The sequence below is a fragment of the Rana temporaria genome, chromosome 2 (assembly GCF_905171775.1).
Source record: "Rana temporaria chromosome 2, aRanTem1.1, whole genome shotgun sequence".
In the NCBI taxonomy this organism is placed as follows: domain Eukaryota; kingdom Metazoa; phylum Chordata; class Amphibia; order Anura; family Ranidae; genus Rana; species Rana temporaria.
Window position 1 is genome coordinate 125,190,336 of NC_053490.1, and position 17,424 is coordinate 125,207,759.

Below are 17,424 nucleotides of genomic sequence, written 5' to 3' on the forward strand. Positions count from 1 at the left end.
ACAAAAAAAAACCTGTAATCACTGCTTTATTTGTGACATGAATACAATACACAATATATTTCTATGCCCAGTTATCATACTTTGTGATAGCAAAATGTCTACAATAACTACAGCTATCTGTTTCCCTGGAACAAAACACCTCTTCCGAACTATAGTAAGACCTTTCCATATATCTGGTACAAATCGTGACTTAATTATATTCACTTTAGATGATCCTCTCTACACAGGTTAGGTAGTCATGAGTGGCAATGTCATTTAAATTTCAACCTTACAGTGATCCTACAGGTCTGTGCAACAATGGGACAAGGATTGGGGCATTGACATTGCCCCTAAGGAGAAATAATAAGGGCTTGCCACGCTGGAAGTGTTAGTTATAAAACATAGATTTATAACTTGTTTGAAAAATTCAATGTGACCCGAATGACGCTTTCCTATTTATACTGGACAAAGAGAGAATGGCCTGGATTCACGTAACACTTACGCAGCGTTTCTCGAGATACGCCGCGTAAGTGTAAATGTGCGCCGTCGTATCTATGCGCCGTGCTCACAAACCGAGATACGCCTAAAAATAGGCTTTATCCGACCGACATAACTTGCCTACGCCGGCGTATCGTGGGCGCATATTTACGCTGGACGCAAGTGGCGCTCCAATTGATTTCCTATTCAAATATGGAAATGAGGGAGATATGTCAATTCACAAACGTACTTGCGCCTGGCGCATAATATACGCGGTTTGCGTAAGTCGTACGTCCGGCGTAAAGTTATTCCCCATATAGGAGGCGCAACCCATGCAAAGGTATGGACCAGGGAACACAAGCCGTTGTATCTTATGTCGTTTACGTTGTACGTGAATATGACTAGGCGTAGGTTACGTTCACGTCATAGGCAGTGATCCGTCGTATCTTAGGGAGTAGTTCCGACGTGATTCTGAGCATGCGCATTGGAATGCGTCCACGGGACGGCGCATGTGCCGTTCGTTATTCGTATCTTTATGGCGCTCGGCCCATCATTTGCATGGGGTCACGCCTCATTTGCATGGCTCACGCCCACTTCCACTTACAACAACTTACGCATAGGAAACCCAGCGCAGATTTGGCAGCACTGGCTTTGTGAATCCAGTGCTTGCCTCTCTGCGCTACGTATATGAGATACGCTACGGCGGCATAAATATGCGCCGATGTATGTGAATCCGGGCCAATGTGTTTAGTACTCATGTGCTACTTCAGTCCATAATATGAATTGCACATACAGAGGTCCAGCTACAAATGATGAGCATATGTTTCCTGCAACAGTGAAATAAAGCAGACTGTGCATGCATGGATAAGGAATAAAGCTGAGTGGTCATTTATAGGTTTCCAGGGCTGCACATCCCACACTCAGTACAACCTGTTATCAGCAGAATGGCGAGATGAAGACAATATAATGATTAAAGGGGTTGTGAGGTTTAGTTTTTTTTTTAAATAACAAACATGTTGAACTTACCTCCACTGTGCAGTTCGTTTTTCACAGAGTGACCCCGATCCTCGTCTTCTGGGGTACCTCAGTGGCTGTCTCGCCTCCTCCCCACAAGAGCTAACCCCCTTCATGGGAAGCACTCTCCCAAGGGGGCTAGCTTGCGGGCGTGCTCCTGTGATACAGCCGGCGGCTATAGCTGCCAACTGTATCACTTGGCCCCGTCCCCTGGCGCGCCGCGTCATTGGATGTGATTGACAGCAGCACGAGCCAATGGCTGCGCTGCTATCAATACATCCAATCTAGCCAATCAATGGCCAGACTCCATGGAGAAGAGGATGCCGGACACGCACACAGCAGGTGAACGGGCTCAGGTGCGTAAAACAGGGAGGGAATAGTGGGGGGGGCCGTCATTGCCAGGTGTTTTTTCACCTTAATACATAGGATGCATTAAGGTGAAAAAACACAAACCTTTACAACCCCTTTAACTGAAAGGTAAACATCCTTTTACAAAACAAAGCACAGCATGCTACTTCCTTCACAACAGTGTAACACATATATGCCGCGTCCAGAAGTAGGTTTAACCACTAGCTTACCACCCACCATCATATGACGGCGGGACGATAAGCCTCTCGTTCTGGGAGGACGTCATATGACGTCTTCACCTTCCCGAGCCACTAGGGGGCGAGCGCCAGTCAGTCACCTCCCCCTACAGTTAGAATCATTCCCAGGGCACACATTTAACCCCTTGATCGCCCCCTAGTGTTAACCCCTTCCCTGCCAGTCACATTTACACAGTAATCAGTGCATATTTATAGCACTGTTGGCTGTATAAATGTGAATGGTCCCAAAATAGTGTCAAAAGTGTCTGATATGTCCGCAGTCATGATTAAAATCACTGATGACTGCCATTACTAGTAAAAAATAAATGCTATGAATCTATCCCCTATTTTGTAGCCGCTATAACTTTTGCGCATACCAATCAATATACGCTTATTGCTTTTTTTTTTCCCAAAAATATGTAGAAGAATACGTATCGGCCAAAACTGGGGGGAAAAAAAGTTTTTTTATATATTTTTGGGGGATATTTATTATAGCAAAAACTATTGCTTTTTTTTCAAAATTGTCGCTCTTCTTTTGTTTATAGCGCAAAACTTAAAAACCGCAGAGGTGATCAAACACCACCAAAAGAAAGCCCTATTTGTGGGGGAAAAATGATTTCATTTGGGTACAGTGCTGCATGACTGCGCAATTGTCATTCAAAGTGTGACAGCGCTGAAAGCTAAAAAATGGCTTGGGCAGGAAGGGGGTGAAAGTTCCCTGTATTGAGATGGTTAATCCTGGATGCTGCATATATGTTTTCCTGTATTTCTGCTGGAAAGAAATGCTCGATAGCGTGCCAGGGTTTGATCTAGTTTAGTGAGTGTTATTGCCAGTGTAAGCATCTGTGCCAGTTAGTTTCAGTGGAAGTTAGTGGCAGTTATTGTCAGCTTTATTGTTAGTGTGTTTTAGGTAAGAAAAAGGCTTTGTATTTAGTGTCAGTGTGAGAGAATATGACATTAGGAAACATTAGGGGGTCTGGGGCTAGCTGTTGCTCATGCAATGTCTGAGGGAACGAACCCAGCTTAAATAACTGGGACTGGGCATATAGCTGATTGAATGAACAGCAGGTGAATTACCAGCCATGATGCATGCCTTGTGGGATAACAGGTAGGGCTCAAGTCCTGCGGGAACACGAGGGAACGGAGTTCCTGCACTTTTTTTACAGCAGGAACTCAGTTCCCTTTGCAGGACTAGAGCAGCCGAGCCGCCCAAGCCAATCCTTCACTAAGCGGCGATGCCCAGCTCGAGTCACTGTCAGGGGCAGGTGAACCTTAGTAATCCTTTATGTTACTGGCCGCTTCCTGTATATGGATTCATCGGGTAGTGTGCGGGTATTCCGTCACTTCCTCGATGCCGCAATGTCTCCTGGGAGCTTTTGTCATTGTTCCCAGGAGACATTGCGGAGGTCTGCCGCGACTTATTGCGGGATTTAGAAAGAACTTGTGGTTTAGTAATTCTACATATGAGTGTATCATATTTTTTTTTTGGTGGGGGAGTGGATCTTGGGTGGGAGTTCCCACACTTTTTTCCCCAGGACTTGACCCCTGATAACAGGTAATAGCAGATATGTGTATGTTAAAGAACCACATGTGGGAATACAATTAACAGATCAAGAGCTTTACTGTTGATCTGTAACAACAGATTTATTCAGGGCAAAGTCTAGCATGGACTTCGTTTTATGCCACACTTGCTCAAGAGCACAGCTATGTCTTTTGAGACTTCATATGTTGTCTGGTTTCCAGGGTTGTAGTGATCAAAATCGAATTCTCTTTGTAGTGAGGGGAACAAGTTTGTACATGTAGGATGACATCAAGCTGTTTCAGACATTCAGTAGGTGGCCAGTCAGGGCCGGACAAAGCTGAGACTTTATTATAGAGGTAGCCAGAAGCAGAATAGAGAATTGAAGGGTTAAGTATTGAAGCTTTCTATTGGTAACTTTACTGGTTGAAGGGCTAAGGCCTCGTACACACGACCGAGAATCTCGTTAGGAAAAACCCATTGTTTTCCCTGACGAGATTCTTGGCAAGATACTCTTGCCGCCCGAGTGTACTGACTTTCATTTCAAAAGAACCACAGTTCTCTTGAAAGGAAAGAACGTGGTGACGTCATCGCGTATGACGAGCATGCGCTCGTCACATTCAATGCCGCTGCTGCCATCTTGCTTCACCCTACCTATGCCGTGGAAGCAACCGCGCATGCGGGAATCTCGGCAAGAAGCAGTTTTCTTGCTGTTTTTTGTCGAGAAACCCAGTCATGTGTACGAGGCCTAAGGTGTTGAGGACAGAGAAAGTTTGTTGTATGTTTTCGGTCAGAAAGAGGAAAAGGGGTGTTATAGTGCTAGAGAAAAGTATAGAGGCAGTAGACATTTGTACACACTGTGTTAGGTCAAGAGATGGATCATATTAGGAAATTGAAAGGTAGCTGGAGTGTTAGCATTAACAGAGATGTTAAAGTTACCAAGAATGCCAGTTGGTATTTCAGAGGAGAAAAAGTAGTGTGGCCAAGTCATCAAGGAAACACAATACCAATCAGGGAGGCTGATAAATAACAGCAATCCAATTTTGTGAGCTTCAAAAGAGAGAGATATAGATAGAGATGGATATAGATAGAGATGGGTGTATGGAAATTACTTGAAAAATGCAGGGATAAAGGATTCTAACTCCACCTCCCTTGCATCCATTGAGTCTGAGTAAGTCCAGTGGAGGCCATCATGAAATAGGGAGGCTGGAGAGTTAAAGTCAGATTTCTGATGCCAGGTTTTATTAATGGAAAGTAGGTTAAAGGAGTTGGAGGTAAAAAGGTCATGGACGGAGCTGAGCGGGCATTCCGGAAAGCATATAAGAAGAGGCGCCTGGTTCTTGGAAGCAGGGGAATAGAAACTACAATATATGGATTGCAGCCAGAGGAAGTGAAAGCTAAATAGTGGAGGGCCAGGATGAGAGCCGGTTCACACTGGGGCGGCACGACTTCGGGGGCGACTCGGCAAGGCGTCCTAAAGACGACTTCAGAGACGACTTGCAAAATGACTTCTGTAAAGAAGTCAATGCAAGTCGCCCTGAGTCACCCCCAAAGTCGTACAAGAACCTTTTTCTAAGTCAGAGTGACTTGCGTCACTCCTATTAGAACGGATCTATTGAATAGAATGTGACTCGAGTTGTCAGGCGGTGAGTCGCTTGACGAGTCGCCCAAGTGTAAACCGGCTCTAAGGATAAAATATCCCCAGCTGCAGAAACAGGAGGGTGTGAGAAGAAATATGGGATTGAAATTGATAAATCCACATGCCCAAATGTCCTGGAGGCTATGTCAGCATATGGGTTCAGAAAATTAGCAGGTTGAGAACCACTGCCTTAGAGTAAGGACTACCACAGCCATTCCCTTCCCTGTGTACCTCTGCATAAAAAGGAAACCGCTGATGCCCTGCTCCAATTTGGACCCAGAATTGAGCATACATGCAGAAAAAAAAACAAGTACAAGTTTCACATGGGTTCATACAATATGGATTTCACTACCTCAGTGTCTGGATTATCATCAGTATCATATATGGCCAATCAGTTCCATGTTGCTCAGAATAACAAGATCATTGGAGCAACTCTCTTTGCTGGAGGGATGACACATATGTGCCAAATACCGTGTAATTTTTAACAAGGAGCGTCATACCTGGGTTTGCTGCATTCACTATCTGGTCTGCTGCCACTAAGTATATGAAGATTAATGGGCTTCCCTGTTACCTTATTTTATCTTATACATGCTGATGTGACCTTTGTGATAAGGGGCCAATACATAGGGTAAGCGGCTGTATTGTTGGGTGCTGGTGAGGGGTCTTTCTATCCCTGCCTATCACAGATTGAACTACCATTAAACTTGAGTCTTTTTTGGATTACTATTTAAGCGCTGCACCTTAATTACATGGCTGTGTTGCATTCTACATGAACAGATTATATATATATATATATATATATATATATCTCTGTATCTCTTTCTTGGTCTCAGAGGTTCCCCCGCTTTTCTCCACTGACAATTCTTTCCCTCAATCCTCTCTGTACACATTTTTTGATAATGGCTCATTACTCAATTTAATTAGAAAGGCAGATGTGTTTCCCATTAAAGCTCAATACCGTGAAAACCAGGTTAGTTGCCAACTATAATGATACAATATTTAAAAAGCTTTGTCTCTATTTTTCTGTATTATAGAGTGTATAGAGTGTATAATCAATAGCTCATTAACCATCAGTTATAATTTGTGTACAGTAGAAACTGATTTACAGCATAAATTGGAATAATCTGTTAATGCTAAAGATTCGTTTTGTATTACATTTTAACTATACCTTAGAGCCATTTGGATGTTTATGGCAACATATACAATTTGAACACAGTTAAAAGAATAAAGTACAAAACTTTAAAAACATGTTTCAGATATGCAAATTATGTTTTAAATTACAACTATGGTGAGGCTATTTCAATTTCCTGGCACAAGCCTAAAACAAGCCTTTAACAAACCTCTGTAGATTAGGGTGACCAGACATCCCCAGTTTCCGGGGACAGTCCCTGGATTGAGGATGCTGTGCCCGGAGCCCATCTGTCCCCGGATCTGTCCCTGGATTGCAGGGGGGGGGGGTGTCAGGCCGATGTCTCCCGATGCGTCAGTTTCCGCATCAAACAAGTCCTGCCTCCTGGTTTTCTTCTTCGACAGACAGCACACTTGTCCAATAGTTCAAGTGCTGTCTCTCATAAGTAGGAGCTGGTCTGAAAAGCGGGACTTGTGTAACAGTGGGCACCCGGCAATTCAAATTAAAGCTGACACAGCGGTAGACACCAACCTGACACCCCCCAGTGTGTGGCACCTGGGGCAGACTGCCTCCCCTCTGCATCAGCACCCATCCAGGATCTGTGTGATGTTTGGCTCTTCTCTCTGATTCCCTGCACGCGTGAGGCTGCATTCCTGGGCACAGACAATGCTGCATTCTTGGGCACAGGTGATGCTGCATTGCTGGGCACAGGTGAGGCTGCATAGATGGGCACTGGTGAGACTGCAAAGATGGGCACAGCTGAGCCCTGCATTTTATGTAGTCCACTCCTGAACTCTAGTCATATCTCCAAAAATTCTAAGAAGTATCATTTTTTAAATCTTTATTAATGGACGAAATGTGGGAAATAACTTATATATCATACAATCATTCCATAAACACATAGCACATACACTGCATATATCATTTGAGGAAAATATGCTTATAAAATAGTATACCATTTGCCAATAATGAAAAAAATATGTCCCCGGATTTCATTTTAAAAATCTGGTCACCTTACTGTAGCTGCAGGCACTGCAAAGCAATTCATCCTCAATATCTATAGAAAAAATGCTTTCATTTTGAATTTTCTCTCTGTAACTTGGTTTTCTTCCCTTGCTAGCAGTGAGTGGTAGCATGCCAGATGTTTTGACCTCTAATGTAACTCACCACTGTGTCAGCAGGCCAGGAAAGGGGCGGCGAGCAAGCCTGAACCATACCAGGCCACATGCCCTCAACATGTGGGGTGTGCCTTGGGGCAGTGGGGCTCCTACATAAAAGGACCTCAACCCTAATGTGCACTAGACATGTGCAATTCGTTTTGTTTCTAATTCGCTTTTTTACGGAAATTCGTTAATTCGTTAATTCGTTAATTACGAATTATCGTGTTTACGAATTTTGTATTTACGAATTTTCAGACTTACGAAAATTTAAAATTTACGAATTTTCTTATTTCCAAAAATTAGTATTTACGAATTTTCGTATTTACGATTTTTTTTAAAATTTTCAAATTTTTGCATTTACGAGTTTCGGAAATACGAAAAATTTTCGGATTTTATAATTTTCGAAATATCGAATTTTAGAATTTTTCAATTTTCGAATTTTTCCATTTTCACATTTTTCAAATTTCCGAATTTTCGTATTTACGAATTTTCGTCTTTACGAATTTTCGTATTTACGAATTTCGAAAATTCGAAATTTAAAAATTCGAAAATTGAAAAATTCGAAATTCAAAAATTGAAAAATTTCAATTTTTTATTTTTTTGCAATTTTCAAATTTTTTAATTTTCGAAATTTTGAATTTTTCAATTTTCGAAAAAATTGAAAAATGCGAAATGTCAAAAATTCGATATTTTCAAAAATTGAAAAATTCGAAAATTTGAAAATTTCCGAATTTCCGAAAATTCTTTTTTTTTTGTTTCATTCGTTTTTTTCGGAAATTCGGAAAATTCGTTTTTTCCGTTTTTTTGATTTTTCGAAAATCCGAAAATTTCCAGAATTTACGAAAAAAGCAAAAAAAAGAATAAAACATTTTTTTTTTATTTTTTTTCGAAATTTCAGAATTTCCGAAAAAAAATATAAAAAAAAACGAATGAAACAAAAACAACAAATTTTTTGAATTTCCAGAATTTACGAAAAAAAAAACGAAGATAACAAACGAAAAATTCTAAATTCAAAAATTGAAAAATTTCGAATTTTTAATTTTTCGAAATTTTCAAATTTTTTAATTTTCGAAATTTTGAATTTTTCAATTTTCGAAAAAATTGAAAAATGCGAAATGTCAAAAATTCGATATTTTCAAAAATTGAAAAATTCGAAATTCGAAAATTTGAAAATTTCCGAATTTCCGAAAATTCTTTTTTTGTTGTTTCATTCGTTTTTTTCTGAAATTCGGAAAATTAGTTTTTTCCGTTTTTTTGCTTTTTCGGAAATCCGAAAATTTCCAGAATTTAAGAAAAAAGCAAAAAAACGAATAAAACAATTTTTTTTCGAAATTTCAGAATTTCCGAAAAAAAATATAAAAAAAAACGAATGAAACAAAAACAACAAATTTTTCGAATTTCCCGAATTTACAGAAAAAAAAACGAAGATAACAAACGAAAAAAACGATTTTTTTGGGCAGTGCACATGTCTAATGTGCGCCAACTAGGGCCCCATCAAGCGCAAAGAAGAGTTTGTTCCTATAAAGTGTTGACAGGTGATTCCTAGCTTTGACGGCTTTGAGCATCTTCTGACACCGCTTCCAACCTGGAGCTGCTGCAGCAGGTAGGACTGACAGCCCAAGCTGTACGGAGCTATCTCCAGTTTTACACTGAAATCACAAGACAAATTTGTGAGTGGGCATTTTAATGTATTTTATGTGTTCCTAATAAAACTGTGCTACACCAAGTGGTCGACTGGCTCCTCTCTACCCCTCCCCTTCCTCCGAGATGTACCTTTGGTTATGATAAAAACAAGAATATCACATGATTTGAAGAAGGTAAGATGACAAATAAGAAGGGCATAAATAACACAAAGGCATCATCACATTAAAATCATGATCATGTAATTGTGGTCCTAGGAACAGAAGGAGCCATTTTCCTGGCAATATACAAACACCACAGGCACAAATAATCATATTTATGTCCCTACTTTAATTGAAATCTTATTTCAAGTCTGTCTTCAAACATAGACTAGTATTTAAAATACAACAGTTGTGCTTTCAATCGCAATAGCCATTTGTGTACAAACATTTCCAGTGTTCCAGCTTGATGCTATTTATTTCAACATTAGCATTGATTACAGGATATCCATTATTTTAGTGTTAAAACAATAGGCTGTGATTGCAATTGAAAAACTCTAAACCGTGCTATTGAATCTACAATCAGGGGGATAATCTATCAAACTGCAGCTGTAATTTTCTGTTCAACAGCTGTGTTAAAGCAGCCCAATCATCAAATCACAGGGGATACAGTCTCTAAATTGAGGGAAAGAACACATATCAATAGGATTAGAGGGCATATGGTCCACAAGGAGAATGCAGCTATTTTGCTGATCAATTAATGGTCATCAGAATTTACTATATAAAATCGCTAGTTAAAAATTATTTGTAAATATCTACCACCACCATTGATGGAATTGTTCTTGAGTTTCCAACTTTGTGAAAAAAAGGTGTGGTAATGACCAAATATGGCAATTTGTAAAGGGTCTGGTGCAAGGCTTACAGAAAATTGCACCCAAATTTTATTATTGTTGGACATGGCAATCTGTGACTCCAGATACTCAATCTGGTGACAATCTCATGTTTATGAAGTAGTCAAAAACCTGTTGGCAACTGCCTCTTTGGGAAACAGTTGATCAGCTAGAAAGCTTCCTCTCAGTAAGTAGGGTAGTAGCATTAGAGCACTTGCATTTCCTTTTGCATAGCATAAACATAATGCTTGATTTGGGCGTTTGTGTTATTGAGAAGGTCAGACAAGATATATGTTTGAGGACTGATTAGATTGTTTCTGCTCATCCATCTGCTATCTAATGTTTATGGTTGGATTACCATGACAATCAGGTCCCAAATGTGAGCAGGACTGCTTTGCTCCCTTGTTGTAGAAGGTGTCCTCCATATATTGCTATGCACTTGCAGAATTAAGACCATTAAGACCAGTCCACCAGAAGCCCAGTGGAACCTCCATAGGAAGCTTCCCAGAATGTTCCCAGTAGGAAATGAGAGGTTCAGCTCACAGAAAAATTGTGGCCATATGGTCTAAATTCCAAATCCCCAAAAAGAGGGGATTTTAAAACGTTTGAAGTGCATTGAAATATTTTTTCTTGTAGAATTGGCAAATAAATGGGCACAATTTAAATATACACTGCTCAAAAAAATTTAAGGAACACTATGAAAACATACTGTATCAGATCTCAATGGGCAAAAATCTCATGCTGGATATCTATACTGATATGGACTGGGTAATGTGTTAGGAATGAAAGGATGGCACATCATTTGATGGAAATTAAAAGTATCCACCTACAGAGGGCTGAATTCAAAGACACTCTGGGGTATTTCCTGGGGTATTTCCTCCCAGATCTGGACCAGAGATCCTGAACAGACTGAGGTGCAACCTGGCGGCACCGGATGGACTGAAATATAATGCCCCAGAGGTGATCTTTTAGATTTAGGTCAGATGAGCATGGGGGCCATTCAATGGTATCAATTTCTTCATCCTCCAGGAACTGGCTGCATGCTCTTGCCACATGAGGCTGGGCATTGTCGTGCACCAGGAGGAACCCAGGACCCACTGCACCAGCGTATGGTCTGACAATTGGTCCAAGGATTTCATCCCGATACCTAATTGCAGTCAGGGTGCCATTGTGTGAACTGTAGAGGTCTGTGTGTCCCTCCATGGATATGCCTCCCCAGACCATCACTGACCCACTACCAAACCGGTCATGCTGAACGATGTTACAGGCAGCATAAAGTTCTTTGCGGCTTCTCCAGACCCTTTCATGTCTGTCACATATGCTCAGGGTGAACCTGCTCTTATCTGTGAAAAGCATGGGGCACCGGTGGTGGACCTGCCAATTCTGGTGTTTAATGGAAAATGCCAATCGAGCTCCACAGTGTCCGGCAGTGAGCACAGAGCACACTAGAGGACATCGGGCCCTCAGGCCACCCCCATGAAGTCTGTTTCTGATTGTTTGGTCAGAAACATTCACACCAGTGTCCTGCAGGAGGTCATTTTGTAGGGCTCTGGCAGTGCTCATCCTGTTCCTCCTTGCACAAAGGAGCAGATAACGGTCCTGCTGATGGGTTAAGAACCTTCTACGGCTCTGTCCAGCTCTCCTAGAGTAGCTGCCTGTTTCCTGGAATCTCCTCCATGCTCCTGAGACTGTGCTGGGCGACATAGCAAACCTTCTGGCAATGACACGTATTGATGTGCCACCCTGGAGGAGTTGGACTGCCTGTGCAACCTTCATAGGGTCCAAGTATCGCCTCGTACTACCAGTAGTGACACTGACCCTAGCCTAATGCAAAACTAGTGAAAAACCGTTAGAAAAGATGAGTAGTGAAAAAAACGGTTAGACACCTCCACCTGAAAAAACATTCCTGTTTTGGAGGTCGTCTCATTGTTGTCCATCTAGTGCACCTGTTGTTAATTTCAATTAACAGCAAAGCAGCTGAAACTGATTAACAACCCCCTATGTATACACCACTCCCCCCCTGCTACTTAACTGACCAGATCAATATCCCAGGAGTTCTGATTCAAAAGTGTTTCTTTAATTCTTTTGAGCAGTGTATTTACTTCAGTTCTCTTGATTTGTGTTTCCACACCTCAGTTATAAATTGCTCCTTTTGGAAGTAATTCTATTTATGGGAATACGCTTAGATTGAAGCCCACAAACCTCCTGAATAAGCTAATCAACAAAATTGACCATCTTTCCCAACATGTTCCAGTGCCACCACAACCACTACGCCATAAATATTGTTTCCTGCATTTCTATTGAGATCTGTCACTAAATCTTGAGCTTGTTGATTATGACTGCAATCATCAAAGGCCACATACATAAGACAACTACACTACACCTTAAATGTCTCTATAGAAAAGATGTAGTAAGCGTAGTGAATGCTATGAAAAATCACTCAAGTGAAATAAATTTATACCCAGCAAGTAATTTCTATAACTGGCAAAAATCAAAACACATTGTTATTCCTTGCAACCATGGCAATATGTTCAGTTTGCCCTCTGTTCCTGTAATTGGGTCACTTTTTTTTGGAGATCTGTATAGAACTCAATACAAAATTACCATGCAATGTCTTTACCTATCCTGCACTAGACATTAACTCTTTGATGATTGATGCTCAAAGGGATGCCAAGAATGTAAAATGTATTTCCTTGTAAAATTTGCTCTAATCATATGATTATAGTACAGTCAGACCCTTCCACTCAGTCCTAGATTTAATTAAAGAGTAACTCCACTTTTATTAAAAAAACAAAAACAAAACAAAAACAATCCCCCTGGGTAATCAATATAATTTTAGGGATTTGAACAAACTTTTTTTGCTGATTTCTACCATTTTCTGCTCTAAAGAAAAAGTTGTTTGTTCCACTATGACCTTTAGATACTGATTCTGAATGTGAGTGACTAGTTCATTATAATCAGCTTGTACACTTTTCCTGTTCTGATGAGAAAAGCTGCAGTTTCTACATCCCCTTAAAAGTATTTTACCCTTCTAGATAGGGGTGCGACGGATCAAAAAACTCACGGATCGGATCGATCCTCGGATCAGGAGTCACGGATCGGATCATTTTCGGGTCAGCATTAAACATGAAAATGATTCAGCAGAATCTATTTTGCGGATAAATTTTTCCCCTTGACACATTTACTTTCCTTTGAAATCGGAGGAACACTTGATCAGAAACTACCTGACAGCAGACTAATTGTTTTTTGTGTGACATTTTTGTCATTTTGTACACTATACTTTAAAGGGGGGAACATTGGGAAGGAGTGGAAAAATGAAAAGGATTTGTATCTGGTAGTATAAATACCCGTAGACCCCAATGTTATATTTTTGGAAAGCCAGTTGGCGCCCTCTGGTGTTTAATTATAATATTGTTTTCCAGTTTTCTTGAACAATGTTAAATGGTACTGGTGATCCACGAGCAGAGGGAGGGGTGATGACCTCAGCGCGCACTGCATTCTGTGCCGATCCGAACAGGTCGACCCGTTCGGATCGTGGATCGGGCATGATCCCTTGCACCCCTACTTATAGAGTATCTTACCAAAACTAAAATTTATATTGCAGAGGGTACCTAAAATCAAACTTGTTTTCACAAAAGTGGAATTACCGTTTAAGTACGCTAGAATTGCCTTCTATGACACAGAAATAGGCACATTTTTGCAGAGGTAAGGTCTAATCCTTGCAACATACAGTATCTCACAAAAGTGAGTACACCCCTCACATTTTTGTAAATATTGTATTATATATTTTAAAGTGACAACAGTGGTTTAGACACTAATGGCTGTGTGTTGAGGTATTTTGAGGGGCAGCAAATGTACACTGTTATATAAGCTGTACACTCACTACTTTACATTGTAGCAATGTGCCATTTCTTCAGTGTTGTCACATGAAAAGATATAATAAAATATTTACAAAAATGTGATGGGATGTACTCACTTTTGTGAGATACTGTATATACTGTATATAAATCAGGGCTATCCAAACTTTTGACCTTTCTGGGCCACATTGGAAGAAGAGGAATTTTCTTGGGCCACACATAAAATGTACTAATAATAAGGATAGCTGAAATGGTGAGCAGAAAAACAAACTAAGCATTTTTTGGGATTGTTTTTTAATATAAAAGTAAAAGAGGGCAACATAAAACTAGTGTGATATTTGACACTGTTTTTGATAAACAAATGCACCAGTATCTAGTCTGATGGATGTAGTGCAATTCTCAATGAATTCTCAAGGTGCTTACCAGCAGATTCAAATGTTGCCCTGCGTGTGCTTTATCCCTAAAATAGTTGCTTACACATATACTGTAGGTGCTGCTGAAAGCTGATGGCATGAATAAGGCGTGATTGTGAAGAGTGGGATATTTTTCTTTGGGAAGATAAAACTTATAAAAGTCCAGTAAAGAGACACTGTAAAACATTTTCTCTGGCTAAGTGCAAATGCATTTGCGTTTACGATTTTGTGTTGGGTCGCATTAATAGCTGCCCATGGGCCACAGGTTGGCCACCCTGGGTTTACATGGAGGGAACTTTTCATAATGAAGCTAAAAGTTGTTTTTTAGTTAGACTAGGTAATACTTACCTCAGTTCCCCCTGATGTGGTTCACTATTTCAAATCCCTATGGAAGGTGCCATTTGTATTTTTTACAATATGTTACGTGGGGAAAAATACTTTTTTTGACCACATGAGAAGCCTGATCATAATTATGACACTTCTGATTACAATATAGGAATGACAAGTATTTATAGGCAATTTATTTAGCATAATTTAGGGTTTAGCTGTCATTCACCAAATTATTTTATGATGTTGAGTGTAAACGTACAGTAAACACAAAGCGTATTTAATGATTTCTTGTCCTTTTTGTAACACATTTTAGAACAGTTATGCAGTTTCTGTTAACTGATGATTAATAGACTGATGTTTAATAGGAAATTGAAAAATCCAAAAGATGACAAACACATGTAGAACTACCCCCATAGGAGCCGCTAAGTAAATTGCCTAGATCTTTTTCCCAGCAGTTGACTAACAGCAAACACACAGTAACTTAGATAGGTAGTGGGTAATGGTAGGACGTTTCAGTAACCTTTAGAAATGGTTTGTAGAACTTCAGGACATAAGACACAATGTCCCCTTTAAACATGCTGACTCTAGCACAAGAGGAATAGCATCTGCACACAAACTCTAGGCTCTCTTTCACCAGTCTGTGCTCACAAATGTCCCTGGAGAATTTGAGGCCTCCTTCCAATATCCTCCAGACACTTTCACCCGATGATAACAGACCAGAGCCTCAGACCACAGCCACTCAGTCAGCTTCAGCAACTTTCTGCAAAGTAGGCCTCCAGGTAACCAAACCAAAGCCTCAACAACCCACAAGTACATGGCAGAATGGCCTCGGGGCCTCTAAGCTATAAGCTAGGGCCCCCTAGGCTTTGATCTCCAACTCGGGGGGAAAAGACCAGATTGCTCTCAATCTCAGAGTATGTCACCATCTGGGAATCTCTTCCCAGGGATTGGTCAGGGTTGCATGAATATTCAGCTACTGATTAGATTCTTCTTGCCCACTAACTTCCAAAACATTTCTGGACCACGCAGTCAATCCTGCAGCCACTAAAACACAGAACAGGCCAGAATAATCAAACACAGCCACACTGACTACAGTGAGCCAGAACTAAATTTCCCTAACAACGAAATGCAGCTCCACTAAATTTACCTAATCCTAGCACCTATCTAGGTGGGCGCTATACACGTTAAAGCGGAGCTCCGCCGCTAAAAAAATATTAAAAGCCAGCAGCTACAAATACTGCAGCTGCTCACTTTTAATACATGGATACCTGACCTGGAGTCCAGCGAGGTCTACAGCAGAAGACGAGCAATCGCTCGTCTATCTACTGCCCCCACCACCATCCTCGGTGAGGGAATCAGGAAGTGAAGCGTTCCGGCTTCACTGCCCAAATTCCTACGGCACATTTGCGCGAGTCGCGCAGCACCGTCCTCACTGGTCCCCGCTGTGTTCTGGGAGCCGTGTGTTTCGGGAAGTGACGCACTACCCGCAGAATACCCGTAGAGAGGACTCCCGGAAGTGGATGAAAATACCTGTCTTAGACAGGTATCTGCGCCCCCCTGAAAGGTGCCAAATGTGACACCGAAGGAGGAGAGGGTTCCGATGAGCGGAAGTTCCACTTTAGGGTGGAGCTCCGCTTTAAGAAAAGGACAAATGTGCAGGAGCAGAACTAATATCTCAAAAGTGAGCAGCTGTTCAAACCACAGTATTTACACATTCTAGTGAGGAACAAAATTTTCCCTAAATTCTTAAAACGGTTCATTGCTTTTCTCCTTGTATCTATCTGATGTTTGAAATCAGTTAGAGATGTGCATCAACTTTCTTTGAATTGCTTTTGCATTCTCATTGACTTATAGGGAGAGAAGCAGTGCTGATGCGAACACAGCCTGTCAGCACAGGCACTTAGGATTCATGTACACTGGCCTACACTGGCAACTCCTAAACTTGAGTTGGCCTCCTAAATTCAACTCCATAAAATTTGTCAATGTACACGTTTAGGTGAGCTTCAACTAGTGTTGAGCGGAATACGCCATATTCGATTTAGCGATATATCACGAATATATAGACGAATATGCATTGATTACTATAAAAATGCCACTGGCGAGAAGGGGTTAACACTAGGGGGCGGGGAAGGGGTTAAGTATGTTCCCTGGGTGTGTTCTAACTGTAGGGGGGGTGGATTTACTAGGGGAAATGACTGATCGCTGTTCATACATTGTATGAACAGACGGTCAGGCATTTCTCCCCTGACAGGGGGCGCGCGCCCCTATTGGCTGCTGGGAGAGATGACGTAGATCTACATGATCTTGCCCAGCAGAGCCGACCTGCCTCCGTAAAACTGCGGCGGCTGGTCGACAAGCAGTTAAAATAGTAGCTGTTTGTCCAAGAAAACAGCCAGAGTCCAGTGCTAAACTGAGGAGCTGAAAAAAAATCAGCTGCCGGGCTTCCTATCCTTTTACGGGGCTCTCCATAGAAGCTTGCTGTAGACCAGTGAGTAAATGCAATGCTCACACGTTGTGTTTACATCAGGAGTAGGGATGAGCTTCGAGTTCGAGTTGAACCCATGTTCGGCTCGAACATCGGCTGTTCGACCGTTTGCTGAATTTTTATGGGCCATTCGCACCAAATTCGAGTGGCGTGTCATGGCCCATAATTCACTGCGGCATCGCAGTGCATTGCTGGCTGATGATTGGCCAAGCATGCACTATGACTCACATACTTTGGCCAATCACAGCGCAGAAAAAACAGAGAGCCATAATTGGCCAAAGCCAGGGTGGCTTTGGCCAATTATGTCTCAGGGGGTTTAGTACACGCCC